Genomic DNA, 24,997 nt, shown 5'->3' with positions numbered 1-24,997 from the left:
AAGTCATTTACGTGGGCTGGTGATGTGTCCATGTGAGGAATGGGTCATCCTTGCGCCAGTTGCATTGAAGTAGGAAGGTGCTGTAGAGGTGAAGGTGGTGGCTCCTGCACCTTGCTGCCTGGGCTGAGGAAGGCACCCTGAACCTGTCAGCCTTGATCAGGCAACACCACCTTCCCCTGGTCTTCCCCATCCAGGTCTGTGACTTGGGCTGCTCCCCTTGCTGGAGGGAGAGCATCTTTGTCCATCAGGAGTTGCAGTGATGGCCTGGTTTCTTCCCAGGCTTTGGTTATGACTTTGCATGATGTGGCCAGGGAGCAGTCCAGTGCTGCATCGCGTTGGGGGTGCGCTGCCAAATCTGGAAAGCGCCCTTTGTGCAACACCTTGTGCCCTTTGGTGCTGCTGGGGTGGCTAGTGGCCAGGCCTCTGTCTAGCCCTTAGGCAACAGGGCTGGTTGCCCTTCCTTGGTGCTGCAGGTCACCCTCCAGTATTGAGAGCTTCCCTGGCCAGCTCCCTCCTCCCATGGCTTCCCTGCCTCCTGGCCCAGGTGTCTGTCAGGTCTCATACCCCTCACCCCCAGCTGGCACCAGGTAATTGAGCTGTTCAACTTCTTCTCTAGCAGCAAAATAGGTCAAAGTGTGTTCAGGATGCTGTTTCAGTATATATCAGAATACCTTGCAATATTTTGCTCTACTAAATATTTTAAGGCTTTTACGCTTTGGCGTGTGTCAGGATAAAAGTAAGTATAGGACTATCAGACTTTCCCCGCAGGACAAAAATTCCATTTTCCAACCACCTCTAATTATTTCCATTCTGCTGTCTGGAAAGGATCTGGAGACAATTTAGGAAGCCAATTTACAATTGACTCCTGAGCTTCCTTAGATGTGCAGCCAGTGGCATGTGATCAATAAGAAATCTCATGCTCAATGATTTTGATGCTCATGGAAGGACCTTGAGACCATGAAACTATGCCTGCGTCCTGCTTACCTGTATGTGCAACTTTTGTAGCTGAAATGGACCAAACTGCCCACTTGTTGAAGAGCGTTGTGCCATGGAGGAAGTCACGAAGGACCGTTAAAAATGTGAAAAGGGTAGCTGTGCTCTGTGAAGACCTTTGTTGGCATGCTGTTGCCTGCTTCCTTCCCATGGGAGCTTGGTGACCTTCCATCTTCTGCGCCCAGCAAAGGTATCTCTAGGCAGTGGTGGGGCACGCTGCCAGCTGCTGCGGTCCTAAGGGTGCCTGTGAGTAGCATCTGTAGTAGTTCCCAGCAATGAAAGGGGGTACCGGGAGGGGTACATGTGCACCTCAGGCACTGAGCTACCACTGCTCCCAGACTCTGTCTGGTCCCTGCTCTGTGGATGGATCCAGATTTTTCTTTGGCTTTTCTTACATACCAGGGCTGCATACATCATCCTGCATGCCTCTAATCCTATTAGGCCTGTGTTTATCTGGGGTTAGGATTTGTCACTAATGAGTGTGTTGAGGTTAGTAATTTTCAATTACACTTTTCTAACTCTCAATTAAAAAGGTGGTTGACTTTTATATGGAGAATTTAAAAATTCTTATTTTTCATTTAGGCTGGCTGCAGATTGTAAAATCGGGACTTGTGTGTACAGAATTAACATTCTTAAGAAATATTGTAAAAAGTGTTCTTCATGGTTAACATTTAGAATTTTATTTTAAGATTTTATGTGCTTTATGCTATACTGGCAAATTGAAAAAATATTGGATCCTTATATGGAGAACCAACAATTTCCCACAGCCCTGCTTTTACAGTGCTGAACGGATTTCATTTTGTGTGTGATTTTTCCCAGTTGCCAACTGACTACATCATACAGTTTTTTTGGCTTATTCTTTCTGTCTTATGACCATCAGCAGATATTTTGAGTAGCATATTATAAAGCCACAGATCCTTTTTGCTTCCTTGGATTTTGCCTGTTACCACTGGTAATGGAAAAGATTTTATTAATTTTGTGGCGTCAGTAAGCATTTCAGACAAGGCTTCCAGAGAGCCTTTGTGCATGACCCCAGCACTCAGCACTGGTTGCCCTCTGCATTGGCAAAGGAGGGATGTGTCTGACAGCCTCCAGTGCGTTCTTCAAAAGTAGTGCAAGATCACCCTGGAGGGGCATGAGGAAAAAGATTGGTACTTGTAAACAGTTCAAGATGCTCTGCAAATCCTTGATGATCTAAGTGTTGAAGAGATGGAGCTGAATTTGAGGCGTATTGTTGAAGTAGAGAATAACTGGAGGAAGGAGAAGATGGGACCAGGCATAGGGGTTGACAGTAGAGGTTGTAAAGACATGGAATATTCTTGCACAGCAAACAGCAAACTAGTGTTTTATGGAAACATAGACTGACCACCAGAAATTGAGTTATAGAAATTAGGGAGGGGATAACACTGCTGGTCTGCTGCAGTTGTTGTAGGGCTACATCTGGATTATTGCCTTCAGTTCTGGGCACTGCAGCAGCAGGGAGGAATATAATATATAAAAACTGTTACGCAGTTCACAGCAGTCTAAAAATTTATGGTGTTTAGGATATTGTGTGCATTTTGGAGAGATTTTGTAAGAGAGTAACAAATGATTGCATACTGAAGGATGATTCAAGTGGAGTAAACTAAGATGTGAACATGGGATAGCTTAATTTAATGGTTGTGGGGAGAGAGCTAACATACTAATTGGCATACTGGAAAGCTATAACCCTTGTGCAGAAGGGGCTGTTACTTAAGACACTGTGAGGGATTACAAATGGTATAAATTGGAAGTAGTAAGCTTAGTAGCAAGTTTAATCTGAATAAAAGGAAGAGCATCTTCACAGTCAGATCTCGCAAGTAGTTGAGCATTTATTTGGGGAAAGGATGGGAGCCCTGTCCCTTGAGATGTTTAAATTTAGGCCACGCAGGACATCAAAATATGCATTGCTGGGTGGCAGCCCTTCACTGTCAGGATGAGGATTGGCTGCAGTATTTGGCCATCAGCAATATTGTTATGATGAAATATTTCCTGGAATGACACACAGGGGGTTTAGCACCATAAAACATTTGGGGTTTTGTTGGTGTAGTGCTTGAGGTGAAAATATCTCTGGTGAATTGTCACTGTCAAGTCTCTGAGCCAACGTTTTTATTAGAGAATATGTCCTGCAGGATCTCCACGTGCACAGTTATTTGTGAGGAAAGAATGTCACCCAAGGCCAATACTGATAGATCATTCACTAAACCTTGTATTGTAAATGGCAGTGTGTATTGAGGGCTGAGAGCAAGTGTAAAGGGTGGCTTTTATCGCTGCTTTCAAATTTGCCTTTAGTCAATTACTTCTGTGCTCTTGCACTTTATGAACCATGAATCCCAGTTGTACGGGAGAGGAGATATTAATTGCCATTCACTGAATTCAGACCGAGACAATTCTTGATCAATGGCTACTTCTTACTTGTATAAAACTGGTGTAGAAATTAAGACATTCAGCCTGGCAGCTATGAATAGGGCTGAAGCATCACAAAAAGTGTCCAGGTTATGTAAATAACTTACCTTTTACTGCTTTTTCCCCATCACAAGATCATAATAAAAGATTCTTCCAGTTTCTGAGCTGTGCTTGACCAATAAGCCCATTTAAACATTTTGTTTCTTTTAAAACAATTTAGTTTTGAACAGTTCTTTATTTCCTCTGATCCACACGCCGTCATTGTCTTTATTTCTTGCAGTATTTCATGTTTCACTGTTATAGGGAAGACAGTCTCACAAATAAAACATGTTTGGTAAACACTTCAGGCATCTGTGTTTTGTATCTCAAGATGGGAGCTTGACATTAACTTTTTGTTCACTTGTATTCTCTATATCCTCTTAAGATAGGAGGTTCTTAATTGTTGCAGTTATCTTCCTCAGCCCAAGACCTTTTTATGGGGAACTTTTATGCTTTGCTGACGGCTTTTTCCACTCATTTCTATGGATTTCTTTGTAGAATTGCTTAGTTGAGGTTGTTAGTAGGAGCTGAATTCATAATACATCGTTTACCATATTGCACTTAGTATTACAGTACAAAGTGTAATTGATAATTCATTCATCATTGTTTTGAGTAAAGTTTTTTCTGTTTATTATATGTATTATTGTGCTTATTATTGCATGTATTATTGATATACACACATCTATAATACTTATAGGTATATATTATATAAAATCTTGCAGAGAAAAGATAGGAATGATTACATGGTGTCCTCAAAAGGTCACAGGAAGTTTATGGGGGAGCCGTGTCAGTAAAGGTACAGCAAAAGTTCTTGCTACTGTATCTTATCCTGGTTCCATGCTTTCTGGGCTGGTTTTGGAGTAGGAGCCATAATCTGTGAAGCTTTAAGTGCTAAACCCTGAAAAGCTCCAAGTTTGTGGTTTAGCCATGTGGACTCTTCGCTGTCACATGGATAATAGACATTCCCTTTTGCATTCCCCGCATAGAAAGCAAGTCAACTGGAAGCATGTTTGTACTAAGCCACATCAGAGTTCTCCTCTGAATTAGGGCTATATAATCGGTCCTTTAAGAGTAAATTTGTACAAAAAGGTCAGGATTTTTTTTTCTGTTAGTTCAGACATAATTTGACAGCTCTAGTTTCACCCCTATTAAATTTACTGTTTTGTTTCATCTGAATGAATTGGAGTGCAGTTAATTTGTATGCATCTTCATATACCACTAAAAACTTCCATATGGAATTTAGATTAGATAAAGTTCCAGGAAATGAGAATGAACCTTAGATGTGAATGACTGTAAACATGCTTAAAGAGTCATTCTGTAAGAACTAAATAATGTTTAGTTAATTCTGATTTTTTTTTTCTTTCATAGAACGCAGCAAACAGTTTGAGTCCTAAAATCCAGATGCATATCATTGCGATGCTTTGCTGGCTTGTAGTAATTCATGAGCTGTGTTACTTTATGTAGCAAAGCAATAGGTGCTATGCAAAAAAAATCAACAAAACAGAATCTCCAACAGCCAGAAAACTCTGGAGAAGTTTTTTAGTAGGTGAGGATTTTGTGTCCTAGCTGATTTGGAGTAGGAAGTGATGCTTTTGACTCTAGGTCACCGCTCTAAAGGCAGGGTGCCAATTCTCTGGAGTTCTTGCTGTGGTAAAGCCTCTTGGTCCATCGTCCTTCAGCAAGTGAATGTTGGCGCTCTCTGCCTGTCCACATGGTAACACTGCTCTTTCTGATGCATCCTTTTATGTTTTTAATTATAATAGTGACTTTAGTTGAATGAAAGTATTGGTTGTTCCAGTGAGCCCAGTATATACACAGTGCTAAATGTGACTATTTCCAGTGATTTAGATGGTAGCAGACTTGTGCCTGGGATTATGTCCATATTTACCAGTTTCCCTGGTTTAAAGCTCATGTGACAGAAGAATATCAGCTTGTTATCCAGTTTAGCAGTCCCATTTGGTTTTATACTTATTTTGCAAAAAGAAACACGTTTCACCTCAAGCGTTTTGTTGTTCTTGTGGTTGTTGATAGGTTTGTTTTTACTTTTGCAGGCAAATAAGTATTGTAATTAGAGTAGACCCCTTCTTTGCTTTCTGTTTCCAAGGAACGTATTAAACATATTAATCTCCCAAAGCTGTTAATCTAGTCCATCAAGCTTTCCTGATGCATCCTTTCTTTTCTTGATGGTGGATGTATTTTTTGGTATTTGTTGTTAAAGCTGCATGCAGTTTTATGATTCTTTGAAACCACTAAGACAGTGGCTCTCTTTGTATTACAAAGTCCATTCTGCGAATGGTTGGAATGAGGTCTGGTACAAACCTCCTCATTATATTTTAAGGTTTTAACAGTTTTATATTACACTACATATTTACCTTTTTCTGAAGTGCAAAACTGTAGAGGGGGAAAATTTCTGAATTACGAACTATGTTCTTAATGCTTCATAAATGTCAGTAAAGACAGGTTGTGAAGTGTATGTGGCATGATCATGTCAACAAGGCTGGGCTTTTTTTTTTGTTTGTTTGTTTCGGGGGTTTTGGTGGATTCGTTAGCACTTCCTCAAGTAGAATTCTGCAAGTTACGTCTCGGAAATTAGTCTAAACTTGTCAAGTAACAAAGTAATCTCTTCAAAAGTAACTTGCCAATCAAGGTATACTACATTGACTATTTTAATAATTAGAATTGATTAAATATTGAAATCATCCTAGGAATAAAGGGTCAGTAATAGGATGCAAAATTTTCAAGGTGTTTCTGGAGAGTAAACAGTGAAGTAGCCCAGCAGCAGTAGCAGTACTGGATGGGTCACAGATTGTGGCAGTTCATTCAAGATCTGCAGACCAGACAGTGCTGTCATTTTACAGATGTGCAAGCTGAGATGCAGAAAGTTAAATACAAGCTAGGCATGGCACTGTCAGAAAACATAAATGATTTAATACTACCTTGATTAGCCAAATGCAGGATAATTAGCTGGTAAATATACATTGATTATTTCCTTCATTTTCAACCCCTTCAGTTCTAGAGTGTGTGCGTGTCAGGTCACTGTCATGGAGAGGCTGAAGACCTGCCTGGTGCACGAAGCTGGTCCTTCGGATGAGACAAAAAATGTTTTAAAGGAAAAATGGAAGAGTTTTGACAAGGTGTTTGTTGTTTAATGGATGGAGAGAAACCTGTCAGAAGAAGTCACTGTAGCCAGTCATACCTGTTTGCTGTGTTTCTTAGTAGCTGTGACATTGCAGCATGTAGTGCTCTGTCTGCAGACCAGTAATCTGAACTTCATGGGACCTGCAATAAGCAAAGCTGTGAAAGACTAGTATAACTCACGTGCCGATCACACTTTTCATCCCTGTTGTTTGAGACATTTAAATGTATTCTGCTTCTCCTTTCCTGGCTGTGTTCACTCTTTGGCAGTTAAGTATTTGATGCAATAGAAGCCTACATTTATGCTAGCAGTGAAGCAGTCTGTGATGACTTCTCAGCACATCATGTTTCATTTTCTTGCTTTGGGAGTATTGCAAGCTGCTTGAATATAGATAAACTAGGAAAGCTGGCAATCTGAAACCATCATCTTTCTTTGATGTAAAGAAATTTCTATGGCTAAAATAAATGAAAATTTTCCATGTCTTCTCATAAAGGTTCAAGAAGATTACAAACTTTTTTCCTACTGTCCCCATCCACATTTTATATGTATATGTGCGATGTGTGTGGAAACTTCCCCTCTGTGACTCACATACAAGTCACTGACTTCTAGAGTACAACTTCTGTAGACTAGTTCATGGACTTCAGGATTTTGGTTTGGTGGTGGTTGTTTTTTTTTAAAATTTAATTATATTAATCCTTTTGGTTTTTTTTCTCCCTATTGCCAGCGAGATTTTTAGAAAGTCCTCTGTCCCCTGATAATCCCATCAGCTTTGGGTGGTTTCCAAAAGACCCCTGGGGACTTTTTCTGAACGTCCTCTCTTTTCTGCCCTATTGGTCATTGAAATTTCATCCCTTAAAAAAAGGAGAAAAAAAAAGAGAGAAAAAAGAAATCCATTGGAGTGCCAGCTGGTTCACTGGGCAATTTGTCAAGACTATTAAGATAACTCTTAATGGTGTTGACACCATTGCGTAAAAAACAGTGAAATGGCAGGGACTGGGGCTTGCGTCTGACTTCAGAACAAAGTGGATTTTATTACCCGGTGTGCTACATCTTTTGCAGATGATATAACTTGCTTTGTGGGAAAGGGATCATATAAAGTAGTTTTTCTCTGCTATTACAGCCTGGTGTAGAGCTCATTGAAATCAATAGAAGTCTTTCCGTCAGTCTTTTAGTGAGGGATGCCTGCAATCTTGCTAAATGCTAAATGCAACTAGCTAAATGCTGCTTATTTTTCTGTTCGTATTACGTAGAGATTATTGGATGATCAGAGCTAAGAAAAAAATGCTGAACAGTAGTAGCAGCAGTCCTGTGCCGATATGCTGGTGCTTCCACCATAGATCAGCCCGAGGGCTCTGCAGAACGAGTGACTGGTGGTTGTGCCGGGCTGCCGGGCTTTACCCAGCCCTCGGTCCCCTCCTTGCCCTCCTCCTGGCTGCTCTCCTGGTGCGCTGGCTGCGCTGCCAGCAGCAAGTTTGTTAGTCAGGGATTGGAATGCACAGGATGACTGGGGAATAGTAAAGTATAAAGAGAATTTAGGAAATGAATGGGGCCAGGATGTCTCAGACTTACATTCATTTATGTGCTACGGCGATATACATACCAAGCATAAATGCACTCTGTGTTTAAAAGGGATGAAATGGTTAAGTTCAGAATTCCTTGTGTGCTGAGTATGGTCTAGATGGTTTATAGCTGTAAGCGTGCAAAAGGTTTGCTTACAAAATTGATTTATATGTTCATTTATGTTCTTGAATATTGAGAACAGGCAAGGAATTAGCAGTGTTGCATGAGCTGCACTAGCACATTTTTCACCTTATATGGAGAATTGCCTGCCACTTATCAAGCAGGGTCAGATTTGCTGTTATTGTCACATTCCTTAAAGTTGGAAGAAATCACGTTTCTCTGACTAAAGAGTCAACTTGTAAGCTTATGGTTTTGTAGTTTGAATGCTGTTTTTTCATCCAGGGATTGTTGGGATGGGCAGCGCTTCTTCAGAAAAATAACGGCGTGCAAAATTTCACTGCTGTGTTGCAGAGTTCATTCCTCAGCTCGGGTGGAGAAACTTAGATGCTTGCAAAGGAAAATATGTTTCTGTTTGGAGTCATCTGGAGTTCCTTCTGGCTGGCTTTTCTGGTCCTGAAGAATGCAACAGGAAGGGAAGGTCTTGGGGAACGAAGGGAAAGACCTGCAAATCATGTACCCGTGGTATTTAAGGGGGGAGACCTCACTGCTTTGTGTTGTCTTTATTCCTGCTAGGGGGGCTGGTGTTTGAAGCAGCCTTTTCATGAACTTGTTTAGACAGTGATTGACAGCTGTTGGCTGTGAAGTCATTGACCTGTTGTGGAAATAGCTATGTCACAAATTCATTGTCTGAGTGTGAGGTTAAATAAGAGGAAAATATGGAAGTGGAGGTGAATCACTTATTTATTCACTGATAACTCAGATTAGAGAAACTGGAAAAAAGATTGAAAAAATACTTGCAAGATTAAGAAGGTGACAATTATAAAATTTCCTTTTGTGATAGTGTAAAAGTACAGCACAGAAGTGCCAGTGAAGGCTATGCTCACTGAAATACTTGAATTTGGAAGGTGGAAGATCACCATCAGGTCTGACTTAGTTAAGTCTTTCAAATTAAACCAAGAAATGCTTTATGTCTGCAGTATTTCTAGGATTGTGGCATTCAGTGGGGCAGTAAGTCTTGCCTACTACTGCTTCTTGGTTTTTTGGGTATGTAGACCATTATAAATTTTTAGAGTATGTGCTCCACTACTCTTGTGACTTGAGTTTGCATTGTGATTGTAGAGATTTTTCTGTGGTACTACTTGAGAAATAAAATACTTTAAAATGGTGGTGATTAGGTGCAATGATTAGAAAACCTCTTCTGCAATTGGTATTGCTGATTTCACTTTCATGCAGATCCAGAAGAGTTAACTGGAAAATGATACTCAGGTTTTTCTTGCTCCATAAAGGCAATGTTGGCTGTATTTTTTTGAATAATAATATGTAAGGAAGAATTCATGAGCCTAGGAATATTTGAAGCCAACAGAAACAAAAGGGTAGTTTATATGGCTAAATACTTTGAAAAACCAACATTTGAAACACTTAGCCAAGTGGTTGTATTGAGGTATCCCTACAATTTTGAGGGGGTAGGGCAAAAGATAAGGATTTTTATTTTCTGTTTGCTTGTTTGTGGTTTTCCCATTCTTCCCCTTTTATGGCTCTCCAGAAAAGAACCAGTTTTCTTATCATGTATGGATATAAAAGATCTTAAACTACATATATTTATTTTTAGGGCTCCACCCTTGGGCTTTGGATTTTGTGAACAGCTATTTCAGTAAATATACATCTATATGGGGAAACTGGCAAATTGAATACTGTGCAAATCTATGTTTTAAAAAAAGCAATTGCTATTATAGAAGGTAAATGATATAATAAGAAAGCCAAGTAAAAAAGATTGCATTTTTGTTTGCTACTAAGGGAATGATCAATGCTTCCTGCTGGCTTTTGCACCCTGCAATTGGAGATCCTGGCATCCAAATGGTTTAAATAATGCTAGGTTGTGTGACTGGTTGGCGCTGTATAATACTGGGACTGGGGTGACTTAAATATACAGAGTGTGGGCCAATCCTAAAGTCCTTTCTCAGGCAGAACACCCACTGAAATCACATTTAAGTGTCGTCAGTGAAAGCTTTGCCAAAGAAATCACTATGGATTTGACCCCAAAGTTATTACTACTAAATTTCATATGTAAGCCTTTCATTATTGTGTTTTTTAAGAATGGAGTACTTGAATGAATCCTGGAATTCATTATAACTTTAAGTTTTTACCAGGGTATGAGCCTCTTAAACTACGTTTCCATTGGAAAAAATATTTCCTTCTCTTGTTTTTTTACTTTTTTTGTTGGTGCTCAAAAAGAGGTAGGAAAGATACTCTATGGTTCAAATTTGGTTTACCTCAGGCAAGCAATCTACTGAGGTGCCTAAATTAGGAGCTTGGTCTTCCACTCTCTTCATGTGCACAGTGGAGAGGGTCATATCTAGAGGGGATTTTGCTCACTGTCATCTTCTGGCTGTGACTCCCCCGCCCACCCACCCTGTTAGCCTTAGGGGTGGTGTAGGGTGCACTGATTTAGGAACCCAGAGGGATGTGGTTGGTAGGCAAAGGACCTGCTGCAATTTGTGATATAAGCCATACATAATTTGTTTAAAAATTCCTTTTTAGGAGTTAGCAGGTTGATTTTTTTTTTTTTTCACCTTTCTTTTCTCTGTGTATAATGGGGGTTGGCGATAGAGCTGTGCCCTTTAGTATAGAAAATCTTGTAGTAGGACCCTTGTGAGGTCTCCAGTCTCTCTTACTCTCTTGTACGCTTTGTGTCTCTGGCTTTGGTCCCTTCCTGCAGGTTGCACGTTTCATGTTGGATCTCATGAAGTGTCTTGTGGGTCATGATGTAGATGGATGAATTATATGATCCACAGACTCTTCAGACCAGATCTCTGTAGTGCCTGACTGCTTGTGGCAGGACTGGCTGAACCAGGTGGTCCCTTCCTGGCCTCGGATTCCAAGAGAGGGATTTTCAGCACAGAAATCTGGATGTTTCATACTTTATATTGCTAAAACTGCAGTAATCCTGCCTTCCCCTGTTTAAAATACCAAGTCAACAATAACAGAAGGGGTGGGCCATTAGTGTTTTGAAGCTGTTTTAATATGCCTTTACATTTCCAACTGGATTATAGAATATTATTTATAAAATATGGTAGATAGAGATGGTAGGAGCACCTTTAAGCATGCCTCCCATATTCTAACATCATATTTTTCACCTGTGTTTAGTTCTTGCCAGCCTTCAGTCAGTCATACAAAAAATTTTCACAGTGTTTTTTTTACTGCTTCAGGCTGAAACCTCTTGGAAAGGTTTTGAACAGAAGACATCCAACTGTTTTTAAAAGAACGCATTACAGAAAATTAGAGAGGTTTGTCAACTTTATTTAGCCAGCCGTTCCTTCGAAAAGTTGTTATACCTTCAGGGAGAAGAGGGGGGAGTTAGACTGCTTTTTGCAAATTTACTAACCTACCTGAGTTGGTGAAAATTGTTATCTGCACGTGCTCATAGGAGCAGGTTAGAGTCTTGCTGATAAAATCTTCGAATACTCCCACTTCATAAAAACATGCTTCAACCTCACCAGCCTCTGTCTGTGCCTGGGGTGATGAGTATGATGGGTGGTACCAGGCCCCCAGCTGGGTAGCTCCTGTTGCCTCTGCTTTGTCAGAGGAGAAGGTATCTGGGCGTATAATAGTCTTCCAAATTCAGTAAAGCTTTATGCCAAGGCGTACTTGAGACAATAATTGAAAAGCAGTTGAAATCACTACTGTTTTACTAGTCATTATTCATGCAGTTAATTTCTGATGAAGCTGGGAGTAGAATTTGTACTCTGGTCTGTATACAACTCTCAGGAGTGCCTAGGATGGGAGGTGTGATGCCTGAAGTTTGGGAACAAAGTTTGAAAACTAACTTTCTGTCTTCTACCTTTCTTCCACCCAGATTACAGGGAGGCTCTAGTACTGCTACATTTTAGGATTTTACCGATAGTTCTTTGTTATTTTAGAGTCACAGCTCTTGGCATCATGACTTCTATAGAAGGGGGGGATATATTGATTTTATTTAAAAACAGCTAGGCATGAAAATAGTACTGGGAAGTTTTATGAAGGCTGAAATAGAACAACAAAACCAAGAATCTAATGCATGTTATCTTTAAGCTATTGAAGAAATCAGGATAACACGGATTGATGACCTGAGGCTGATGGCAAGACTAAGATCAGGTCTGAGTCATTCTGCAGGGTGGGAATGAAGTTGCTGCTGATGTCAGCATTGCTCCAGTGAGGGTCTAACGGCTTCATGTAGTTTGGGTTCCCTCCTTCTATGTTCCTCTTGTTCTTTCACATAATGGCATTGATAACTCTTGCTTCTCCCTATCTTAAGCCCTTTTAAAAAATATTCAGCTCACTCAGAAGGCACAAATTACTCCTCCTAAGTGAGAAGTGCTTTAGATCTTTGCTTTCTCAGTTGTGATCCCTGAAAGGTGCCAGGAGCTTTTCTGGAAGGGAGAGTTTATATTTGGGCAGGTGAGGTGAAAAGGGAGAGGGAAGCACTTGCCAGCCTTTAGTGTTGGCCAAGTTAGTGGGCTAAGAAGTAGCTCAGGATTGCAACAAATAGGTAATTGCTTACTGAGTATAAATGACTAGATTGTTTTTACAATCTTTCTGCTAATCTGTTGTGCTAACCACAATGACAAATGATGTTTTGTCGTCCCTCAGATTTGCATTCACATTTCACACCCAAAGACGAATGTGTTACCATGGATGTCCTAGCAACCTGCAGCAGTCATGATACACCATTTAGCATTTTCAGCCTATTCAGGCTGTTAGAATATTCTATAAGGATTGTTCCTTAGCACTAAGACTGACCGTCTCAAAGCATGCTTGCTACCACCAACAAAAATGCCACTAATTAAAACTCGTGTGAGTGGAAATGTTATCATCAGCGTCAACTTTATGCTCTTAATTTGGAAAAAACCCATATGGGTTGTAGAGTGAACTAAAACAATTGAGCAGTTCAAGATCCTGTGTTATAAAACCTTAGATAAGACTTAATCAGTGTGGTAAATTATATGTTTGTCTGCCTGGCAGCTGGAGTTAATGGTGGGTGACTTCCCAGAGAGTTTGAGTACAGAGGTAAGAAGGAGGAACTCCAGTGTTTCCCTTAAATGTTTATCTTGATGTGCTGAATTTTTCACAAACATATTTAAGAAAAAAGACAGAATTTTGGCCTGTATTTCAGGTTAATATTTTGAAGTCAGTTTTCCCCACCGTTTCTGTTGCTTTAAATGAGTTATGAATGTCCTGTTGAAAATGCAGAATTAAAATACCAGGATGTTTTCTTGTGCATGGCATAAGGTACTAAAAAACTATACAAGATGAATGTGCTAGAAAAGGGAAAATAAAGTGCTTGGAAAAATATAAGATAATGCAGTATATTCTGAAGCATTTCTTACAGCATGTTATCTGTAAAATGTTGATATCTAAGTGCTGAATTTGGTATCTACCACTAAATGTGAACCTGTTGATAATGTTGCTAGCTTTATGGAAATCTGAGGCTCACCTTTCTACATGCAACACTTCTTAGTTTTCTTTTTTAGCTTCATGGAGGGTTTCACATAAATAGCTTTTTTCTGCTAACTAATAACTCTAACTTTTTTCTGCAAAAGGTTTTCATTTCTTTTGAAGTTTTGCTTGGGAAATGAAGGGATTTTTTTATTATTATTATTTTGTGGTCCTGAACAGTAGCACCATTTGTGGGTCCTTCCTGGGGTATTCAGCCTGAGCTCTGCCAGAGAATAATGCCACTGTTACTTTAAGCCCACAGGATTGCTTTATATAGATATGGCCTGGTTTATAGTGTTGCTTTAAATACACAATAAGAGAGTTCATCTCCATTTCAGAAAAGGTTTATGACTGATCTCTGCCTGGCTAGGAATGTTTATTTTTTTGAGCTGTTCAACTGCAAAAATGTTTTGAAATTGAGTCCCAAGCTGGTAATGGGGTCTTGCTTGCAGTCTCTGTGGATCTAATCCCTTCACCACTAGAAAGCTGTGGTTTTGTGATGGCCCTCACATAGATCAGGCTCAATTCTGGTATTCCTGTGTCCTTTCCCCATCAGTTCACCCTCTGCTTAAGTCTGCATCATTGAACTGATCTATGGGTGTTGGCAAGACCGTCAGAAGCCTCAGTAAGATTTAGTTTTCGGTCCCAGTCCTTTGCAACAACATAGGCTTATCTTCTTTTCTCCATAATTTGTTGATGATGATGTGACCTTGAAATAAACAATTTTAGAAAAAAACCTTTCCACCATCAGGCACATGCCAACAGAGAAAGGCTTCACAATGGATTGATTCTGGATGTTCTTAAAATGGCATGCTGATGTAGTATCAGCTTTGTCACTTGACTTCTGCTGATGCCACATATCGGTTATGTATTAAGTTGACAGAGGTCAATGGAAGAATCCTTTCTAACCACATACCGGGAGTTCTGCGGGGCTGTGATATGTCCTGTGTGGTGGCTTGTGCTTTGGAAGTGAATAAATAATGCCAAGTACAGGAAGAAGCATACACAAGAGAAGAGATGATATGAAGCATGTAATTTAGGATGTGGAAGAGAAAGCTCTGCTCCTCCCTCCCTGCCCTGCCTATCCTGGCTGTCCAGTCTGCCCCATGTCTGCCTTCCTAATGTCACTTTCTGGTGACCAGAAGAAGGATTGGGCTGCTCCTGTACACAGAGCTGAGTCACCAACACTACCTGCCACCTTGCAGGAGACCTTCGTGGGCAAAGGTAGATGGAGCAGAAGGATTATTTGCTTGAAATCACCTGGGGATCAGCCATTCTGTCCTTGGATCTTTAGGAAGGAGATGGCCTCCTCCTTGGTCACCGGGCAGTGGACAAGGAGACGGTCATGCCATGGGGATGCTTTCTATTCATGTGTAGAGACCGGGAGGGGATTTTCATGGAAAGAGGAAAATTTGCTAGTGCTTCTTGTTGTTCAGAGCATCAGCAGACAGAATTGTGACTGTAAGGGCAGGTGAAGCATGAGCTTTACCAGACTAAGGACAGTGTGAGTTGGAGTGCAAGATACGGTTAAGGAAGGCTTACCTATTTTTCAGGGGTAAAAGAATCATGATCAGGCTGTAGGTCAGCCTGTAGCTGGAGAAAATTTGATGAGAGCTTAAAAAAGAGTGAGGAAACCTTTAAATAAGGTTTTCTCTTTGGTTGTCTTCCTAGCTGGGACACTGAAACCATTTGCTGTATGGGAGTATACCTGGTTTCAGTTGTGGTATATATGTAACACTCCGTACATTCCTGTCAAGCATCAGCATCATCTTTCATTGCTTGCCTGAGCCAACTAATTCATGACTGCAGTTCTTTGGCAGGGCTTTGCAAATGCATATTGAACCTCCAGCCTGGGTTTATTTTGTAAAAACACAATAATTCAAAAAAAAAAAGTAGATGGCTATGAAATCCAAGGCAAGAAAATGTGAGACTTCCTAAAGAATAAAGTAAAATAAAAAGTACCTCAGAAATTTAATACTGAAAGTTTGGTGGTTGTTGTTTTGTTGTGGGTTTTTGCTTTTTTTTTTTGAAGTTGAATAAAGAGGAAAGCAGTTTAATGCAGAACTAATGAATACACATTTCTCTGGGGTGGAGTGATCTCTGTTCAGTCACACCTTCTCTAGAGTAACTCAAGTGGATTAATCAATGATCATCTTTCTAATTAAACTGCTGAGTAGAGAGTTAGAGGCTTTAGATGATAATCATTAGTTTTGTGTAGAATCAGTGAATTAATGGTAAGTAATGTTAACAAGGTGTTCCTTTTTCTCATGGAATCAAAGGTTAGGAAAGAAGTCAGCACTTTTGTTCATGTGCTGCCTCTGAAATGTAAATCATCAGCAAAAATAAAAAAATACTTTCAAGTGCTTTCAGAAATACATTCTGAAAATAGCAAGAAAGATGGGGAAAGAGACACCTTGGATCATCCCAGGCATACATACCTGCTTGTCTCAGTTCTGCGTCTGACAGAGCAGTTAGGTTAGATCCTGAAACTGTGCTTGGGAATGTGAAGTTTCCTGAAACTAACACCCAGGCACAGGGAAGTGAAGTCCAGCTTTCCTTGTGCAGATGGCTTCTGCCTTCTGGGCAGAGCTGTGCACTGTGGCCCAGCCCTGCCTTGGCGGGCAGGCCGAATGGATGCACTTGGCAAATGGTCCCTTCCTGCGGACCTGGGGGTTTGCTGCCTGTAAGCAGAGCTGATGCTCAGTATGCCACCGGGCAGCTTGGCCTCCCAGGAGTTGTGCTGCTGCTTATATTGAATATATGCTGAATCTGTGTGTTCAGTACATTGGCACATTTAGGGTTGTTCAGTGGGGCTGAAAAAGTTCTGGGATTTTTCTTTTTTAATTCTGTAAGCAGGAACAGCTTTCCATGGTATTACATCTGATCTGCAGACTATTCTCAAATTTCTTCAGGGGAAAGGGGAGGGGCAGAAATCCAAGAAAACCACATACAGCAAACTGATGGACTGTTGCAGAAAGCTACAACAGGTGCCAAAGGCTGTTCACTCGGTGTTGGTTGAACATAGATGGCACAGAAGAAGTTAAAATCTCTCTCCTGTCTGATGATCAAGAGATCAGGGTCTGGATGTATGTACTGTGCATAACTATCCTGGAGAGCTGTTTGCAGTCCACTTTATAGGAGGGCACAGTGTTGTCATTATACAAGCAGCTAACCCTCCAGGGGAACCCCATGAACAAGTGTCACCTCTCTGCTTCCTTCTTTCCAGACCTGTTGAGATTTGATAGCATCTCACACCTCCCTTTTGGCATAGGAGGTGTACTACAGCTGAAACAAGTGGAGGTGTTTGTAGAGTTGTGTTCCTGAATTGCTTAGCACCTGGTCATTGTACACTGGCTTTAACCAGGTGCTATAGTTTGTACTGAAGATGTCTGGCAAACCAGAAGCAAAAAAATCCAACAGTTGATGTTTGTTCCCTATTTGTGCAAGTGGCACCTACCCTGAGTTTGTACAGCCCTTCCCAGAGAGCAGTTGTCACTTGAATGTTGCTATTGAGCATATAATGTAATTCACTCTTACTTTACATAGAAGGAAGAATACTTTACAATGCAATGGAAGGGCCCATGATATCACAGAATCACAGAATCATCTAGGTTGGAAAAGACCTTGAAGATCATCTAGTCCAACCATTAACCTAACACTGACAGTTCCCACCTACACCATATCCCTCAGCGCTATGTCAACCCGACTCTTAAACACCTCCAGGGATGGGGACTCCATCACTGCCCTGGGCAGCCCATTCCAACACCTAACAACCCGTTCTGTAAAGAAATGCTTCCTAATATCCAGTCTAAACCTTCCCTGGCACAACTTGAGGCCATTCCCTCTTGTCCTATCGCTTGTTATTTGGTGAAAGAGGCTCATCCCCAGCTCTCTGCAACCTCCTTTCAGGTAGTTGTAGAGAGCAATAAGGTCTCCCCTCAGCCTCCTCTTCTCCAGACTAAACAACCCCAGTTCCCTCAGCCGCTCCTCGTACGACATGTGCTCCAGACCCTTCACCAGCTTTGCTGCCCTTCTCTGGACATGCTTGAGTAATTCAATGTCCTTTTTGTAGTGAGGGGCCCAAAACTGAACACAGTAATCGAGGTGCGGCCTCAACAGTGCCGAGTCCAGGGGTAAGATCACTTCCCTGTCCCTGCTGGCCACGCTATTTCTGATACAGGCCAGGATGCCATTGGCCTTCTTGGCCACCTGGGCACACTGCTGGCTCATGTTCAGCCGGCTGTCAATCAACACCCCCAGGTCCCTCTCTGACTGGCAGCTCTCCAGCCACTCCTCCCCAAGCCTGTAGCGCTGCTGGGGGTTGTTGTGGCCCAAGTGCAGCACCCAGCATTTGGCCTTATTGAAACTCCTACAGTTGGCCTTAGCCCATCGCTCCAGCCTGTCCAGATCTCTCTGCAGAGCCTCCCTACCCTCGAGCAGATCAACACTCCCACCCAACTTGGTGTCATCTGCAAACTTACTGAGGGTGCACTCGATCCCCTCGTCTAGATCATCAATAAAGATGTTAAACAGGAGTGGCCCCAAAACCGAGCCCTGGGGGACACCACTCGTGACCGGCCGCCAACCGGATTTAACTCCATTCACCACAAGTCTTTTGGCCCAGCCATCCAGCCAGTTTTTTACCCAGCAAAGCCTGTGCCCATCCAAGCCTCGAGCAGCCAGTTTTGCCAGGAGAATGCTGTGGGAAATGGTGTCAAAGGCCTTGCTAAAGTCAAGGTAGACAACATCCACAGCCTTTCCATTGTACTAATGTCTTTACTTCACTGCCATATTGGCTAGCCATTTGCTGGTGTTTATTTTTGTGTACCCCCCTATTCAGCAGGAAAACGTGAGTACGAGATTAATGACAAACTGAAGTTCTGGTGCCATAGCACTTACTGCCTAATCTATTCACAGCTATGCCTACCTGTCTGTCTTTAACTAAATGGCAGAGCCTATGATGTTGGTTTTGCCATGTTTAGTACATGGAATTTTGTTGTTGTTAGCATACAGGAGGCTAGAACCTCTGCCTGGGATGTGTGAGGTTTATGGGACTGTTACTTTAGTAAAGTAGTTCTTTATCTTTTAAGTACTACTTTCTCTTTTTTACCCTTCTCCCTTTTTTTTGACACATGAAAGATTTTTTTTTCAGATGATTTTTTTCTGATTCCTTCAGAAGTGCTTTGCCCTCAGTAGAAGTTTGATGAGAATCCTTGGTATTAAAATACTTGTTTTAGGAAAGGGGAAAGAGGAGTGTTGCAAGATCATTGGTGTAAGATGCCTGTTTCCTCCTAGCCTGCTATAAAAAAGATACCTGAGAGGATAAAGCTCTATACATGTGCAGCAACATCCTACCCTTTATTTGGAGGCCTACAGATTTTCCTTATGTTAAGCCTTATTATTCAGGACTGTGCAGATATGGGGAAATGGGTATCACAGAGCTGACAGAGCATTGCTGGTAAGTTTGTATTCACCATGGCAAACTTCCTTCAACATTTGATGGACTGTTTGCAGGGGAGCATCGTGACCTCCCTGGGAGGCAGCTTGCTGGGAGTGCTGGAAGTACTTTAGAAAATCTGGCCCTCTTCCCTGGCCAGGAAGTTTTCTTCAAACAGAGCAGGATATCGTCCTTAATAAGTCTCCGAGTAAGGCCTGACTGGTAGGGAGGTCTTGATTACTTTGCCATAAATTGGTTCTTTTATATCAAAAGTAGTACACCATCTGCCTGCTATAAACGTGCTCTCATTTCTGCCCGTTCTTGCCCAGATTAAAATGTTTTAGCTGTACATTTACAAATCTGGGATGACTGAGTGTTAGTACCATGAGGTCACCGCGGCTGTAATTAGCTAACAGCCAGCTGCATTTCCACTATAGTTATGTACCAGCAAAAATCCAGGGGGGTCAGGTTTGCCCATGAGGGCAGAGATTAACTCTACACTGTTGAAATTACATGGATATACTGACATGGGTCTTGCATTTAGTGACATACTAGGTCTGTGAAGAGCTGGAAAAGTGGTTCCAGCAGGAAGGTGAAAATGCCTGAGCAGCTTTCTGTAGTGAGCTGGAACATGGGAAGGAAAAAGGCACTTCTCAGTTCAGGGATTTTGCAATCATGTGGGTGAGAGCAAGCTACTGTCCAAGTCTTTTGAGTCTTAGTTGCTGGTGTTTGGGAACTGGGTACCATGGTGAACGAAGCACTGTGTCTCTTTGAGTGGATCCATGCTGTGCCATTGTGTAGGAAAAGTACGTATGACAAAAAATACATGTTAGCATGGTAGCAGCGCTCTGACCTTTGCGACAGAAGGGATCTGTGACACATGAGTCACGGTGATGTTATCTGAACACCATCATTGTGGCACTCGCAGCGCTTGACTCTCTGTCTCTTACAGTGAGGAGGGTTTTGGTAGTCTGTGCTCTAAATGTTCTGTTTAGATAGATACATACCCTTCCCCCCCCAGCAAAGCAAGTCTCTATTTTGTATTTGGAACTTTACAAGTGGTTTTATGGTAACAACTAAGAAAAATATTACTTACACGTTGTTACTCATGTTTCCTCTTGGATGTAACTTGCAGCCTGATACTGCTCTTTACTTTGCTGGCCCACTGTTAATTTGTTACTTTTGTGTGGTGGTTTTGCAGCTTGTATTATTTGCTGTTTTGTCTGCATTTTATTTTAATGGGACAGCCTTTGGTTTTGGTGAAGTCAGTTTGGGACTTTGCCCTAATTTCACTGAGTAACCTTATGAAAAGAAAACTTCTAGTACTATGTTTCCCTGTTTGTATGCTTGACAGCTTTCGATGGAGGAGTAAGCCCTAGTTTCTATTCTACATGTTTACATGTGACATTTTAGTTGAGAATCTGTTTTGTTGTATACTGACTCCATCACCAGGCTTTTCAGTAAAATTTGCCTTTTGAAGCATGCGTATGATAAAATTCTCGTGTTAGTTTTAATTCTGTGGTATGTCAGTTTAACTGTTGTAGAAATAAGGATATTTTTATGACAAGGTGCTGTGTGCCATGAAGAAGCTGTTGAAAATCAGCCGTGCCAATTTAAACATCACAGAAAATATTGTAATACAGTCTGACACTTTGCAGCATGAAAACGACAGACTTTGTAGAGCACGGAGTGCTCCTTGCCAGCTTTTGGGAGCTCAGTTAGACACCATCTTCAGTGTATTAGCATTGAGTAAGAAGGGTGGCTGTCTTCTGTCTTACTGGTTTCAGATGGTGTGGGCAAGAGAGCAGCTGGTTATTCCGTATTGGTCTGCTCAAAAGCAGTGGCTGGCTTTTCGGAGCCTGGCTCAGCTGGTGCAAGAAAACTTCCATGGGAGATCTTTGTAGCTGATGCGCAGCTATTTTGCAGAGGTCCTGGCTGGGATTTGATAGCCTGTCTGGGCCTGGGATGTGAGAAGATTTAAATAAGAACATATGGGAACAGACCTGAAGGTGCTCCTGTGTGGACTGCAGTCCTGTTGTGATACAGGCACCATTCACAGTCCGTGCCACCACTGTAGAAAAGGAACTGTGACGTCACTGGCCCATTTCGAGCTGCCTTTCCAGGTTGCATGTTTCTCAAATGGAAACCTGAACAGCTTAACAAAAACTTCTCTTGAAGCGTGTGTTTGTAATGTGTTGCATTACCAGTTTCTAACTTCCCTTTGTATATAGAAATAAGTTTTTAGCTGCTGCGCATGAGCGGTCCGTGCAGAACACGTTAAGTGAGGTATAAATCGAGTGGAGATGTTTCTAGCTGGTTTTTTTGCATGTGAGTTGTTGGCTTTGCATGGGAGAGGTTAATGATTTAGTTGGCAGTGGTTCAGAACGAAACTTATTTCTAATGTATCTAGGGATACATGTGTTAACAAAACAGTTTTTGTTTTTCAGATTGCCAGTGCTACAGAGACAGAGACTTCCAGCAAAAAAGTCTTCAGCTCATGAAGTGGCAAGGACAGTGTTGAGAATCCACGCCTCTCCCTCCCCTCCCCCCCCATGCTTTCACCCCAGGATGCAGAGGGAAACAAGGTATGTGGAGAACAAATGAATTATGCAAGGTTTGTTTGTTTTTATTTTGTCCGTTTGTTTATTTCTGAATGTATAAGCTGGATTTTGAAACAGTTATAGGCCAAGGTCCAGATACAACAATCTAAAAATTAGTTTTAGTCCCTGGATCTTAACGTTTCATATTGGCTGGGTGCCTTTGAGGTTTTAGAGTCAACCAATAGTGAACACCAGCACTGGCCTATCTGAATTGTTTCTCTCAAGGCATTCATCCAACTCTTAATGCCTCTGACTTCAAAATAGGTTGTATTTACAAAGCTTCAGTCCAGACAAGCATCCAAATCTGTAAATAGCACAGATGCACTTTTCTATACTTAACTTAAGGAGGGAGAGGGAGGAGTTTAGGCTTTTTCCTGCCCAGCTATTAAGAGTGTTATGATGTGGTAGATGTCTGTCTATCAAAGGAGAGGAAATGGATGAGCAGTTTCTAGTGTCAGCTGCATCATTCCAGAATTAGACAGAAAATTTCTCACTGTCCCCAAAGGACAGAGCGGTGTTAAAGTTTAGTTCTGGTGATCATCAGATGTCTTTCTGCTGTAGTCACAAATCTTACGTGTGGCATATGAGAGAGAGACACCCTTTGAGGGTTTGAAAGACCTGGTGCAACTGAGCTTATGGGAGGGCAGGTTTCCTCCACTCCCTTTAGTTTTGTCATGTGAAATAAAGGGGTTGTTTTAGAGATTTTTAAAGACTTAATCATGATGTTGTATAAAAGGGTGATGAGAGTGTTTATTCAACTTTTCATTATTTTTAATTGCTTCAGCATTGTTTACTGTTATTAATTGAAGAAACCCCACATTGTTGTCGATACTATGCTATCTACTACACCATGTATGCTACTAGTTAACACAAAATCCAGATGTGTTTGAGCTTTGTAGCAGGAATCCACTGCATAACCCTGACAAAGCCACCTTGAAGGAAGTTTAAGCCTATGGGCAGTTCTGTGCATCACAAAGTCCTAGGGAGTAAGGTTGGACCTCAATGCATCCAGTTCATCCTCATTCCCCAGGAGTTTGTCTGACGCATCCACTGGCGAGGGCTGCAGTTTCAGAGGGTTTCAGTCTCATGCTGTGCTAGGACAGGATTGCTTTTCTTGCATGACAAAATACTTCAGGGCAAAATTGGGCTGAATAAACAATGGAACTCTACAAGTTTCAGGGTTTTTTTCCAACTGACATGCACCAGGCAGGTGACTCTTAGAGCTGATTGTTATACAGTATTCAAACAGTTGAAAAAAAAATAAATATATATATATAAAGTTTATTTTGTAACCCACTCATCTCTTTTAAAATCAATATATAATGGATTATTGTTATATTTTGTAATGACTTTAGAGTTGCCACTTGAAAGGAACTTAGGGCTCCAATGCCACAGAAGTAAATATGCACAAGCTCTGCATTTGCTGTTGTTTGGTTAGCAGAGTACCTGGCCCATTATTTTCTAAAACAGACAGGTTATTTTTAATACTAGCTTATACATTCAGGATATATTATAAAACAAAAACGCATTTGCAGAAGTGATCAGTGTTATGTTGAACATGATTACAACAGTCTAGAAGCACTTCTGAATTTTGGAGTTTTCCCTCCTCAAAAAGGTAAAGTAATACAAACAAACAACCTCAAAATAATCAGCTTCTAACTGATTTTGTTAAAAGGACAGCTGTGATGGTGTGCCATTGTGATTGATACAACTAGACTTATTGTTCCAGTGTTTTGTGCCATGCTGTATTGCCTCAGGTTAAAAGTGTCACTGAGATTTTATGCGCTGCAGCACTCATAAAAAGTCTTAATTTGTCACGTTAGTCAATCTGTTGGGGGCTTGGGTGGTTTTTTTTTTTTTTTGTTTTGTTTGGTCTGTATTGGTAAAAGGAAGTATTGGACCTGATTTGAAAATTTAATGAGATTTAACGTCTGATGGGGCATTGGGTCGTACAACCATCAGAGCCTGCTGGTGGTTTTTGCCATGTTTCAGTGCTGTGGGGTAGATGCACTATTTATTGCCTTGCACGTTCTTCAGCTTTTTAACAGTCAGTACATTTTGTTTCATTTTGATTGTGATCACCTACAGCTTTCCAAAAAGCATTGAAAACCCAGAGCAAGTTTGTCAGTGGAAGAAGGTGAATTTGAGAACCATGTGAAGACATGGAAGAGAAAATTATGGCATACAGATTCCTAATGATAAACATACCAAGAGCATCCTAAAATTATAAAGCAGTGTGATGCATTAAAGCATTAATTTGCATTTTGGCTAAGGCGTAGCTGCATTTTTGGACTATCCCTTTAATTCTGCTCTTTTAATTACCTGCTGACTGGTTCCTGGGGTGGAAGCAGCAGGAGCTGGGCCTGCAGCAGTTCCCTGGTGTAGTGGTTTCTATCAGACAGAGCAGTGGGATTCCTAAGGTTATTTTGAAACCTGGGGTCTCCTGCTGTAGACTAGCAGACTGACTTGAACAGGAATCTAATTAAAAAGTCCAAGATATTGAATAAAGCTCACAAGTGCCATCTGTTCAGTTTTACAACCTGAAATTACTCATTGAATTGCAGTAACAAGTTTGATTGTTCCTGCGTTTATGCTGCAGCTGAATTTTGTTACAGCAGCCAGCCCGTACAGGCAGAGTTGTGCTGACTCTGTCAGTGTTAATAACTACTTGGACTTCATTAAGTATTCCAGCAATGTATGTGCTGGAGAGGGAGAGGTGGTTTAAAACTTAATCTCATGAGGAAGGCATTGATACCCTGCAGGCCCTGTGCTGATTTATCAGCTTAGAGCATGCTTGGGAAGGGACTGGGCACTAAGAAGGTACCTGGCAAGGTGTGTTTCCCCAGTCTTTGCCAGAGTGAGCCCTTCCTGTCTGGCTGGAGTTCCCACTCGATGGAGGCACCTGGATTCTTCCCTTTGCAGGGTGGTGTGCTCTGGTTCCCCAGGTCTGTGGGCTTCTGGTTCATGCGACCAAAGAACCTGCTTGATGAGCATTGCACATAGTCTTCAAAGTGTCTCTCTGCCTTTGTCACCACTGAGAAGACAGAAGCATGGACACCCATACTACACACTGACTCAAGTGGCTCTGGAGAGTGATTTGTTGTGCATGCGTGAGGTGTGGAAAATCTGAGTTAGGAGGAGATCTGGTTGGTGTGAGATACAAACGTGCTGAAGGTGGGAAGAGTGAAGTATCTATGGGTATGTATTCACTCTGGA

The 24,997-nt window shown here is 41.4% G+C and overlaps 1 protein-coding gene across 1 annotated transcript in view; it reads left to right on the top strand.

Annotated features, from left to right (window-relative positions):
- Positions 1-21,761, top strand: part of SCAF8 (SR-related CTD associated factor 8) — a 166,243-nt gene extending 144,482 nt beyond the window's left edge. The window contains exon 21 of the mRNA XM_074862787.1: positions 21,629-21,761. The gene's annotated coding sequence lies outside the window, so the exon portion shown is untranslated. The remainder of the gene's footprint in view (positions 1-21,628) is intronic.
- The last annotated feature ends 3,236 nt before the right edge of the window (positions 21,762-24,997 follow it).

Source organism: Strix uralensis, chromosome 3 (assembly GCF_047716275.1).
Source record: "Strix uralensis isolate ZFMK-TIS-50842 chromosome 3, bStrUra1, whole genome shotgun sequence".
NCBI lineage: Eukaryota > Metazoa > Chordata > Aves > Strigiformes > Strigidae > Strix > Strix uralensis.
Note: the sequence above shows the minus strand (reverse complement) of the source record. Positions and strands in the feature narration are given on the sequence as shown.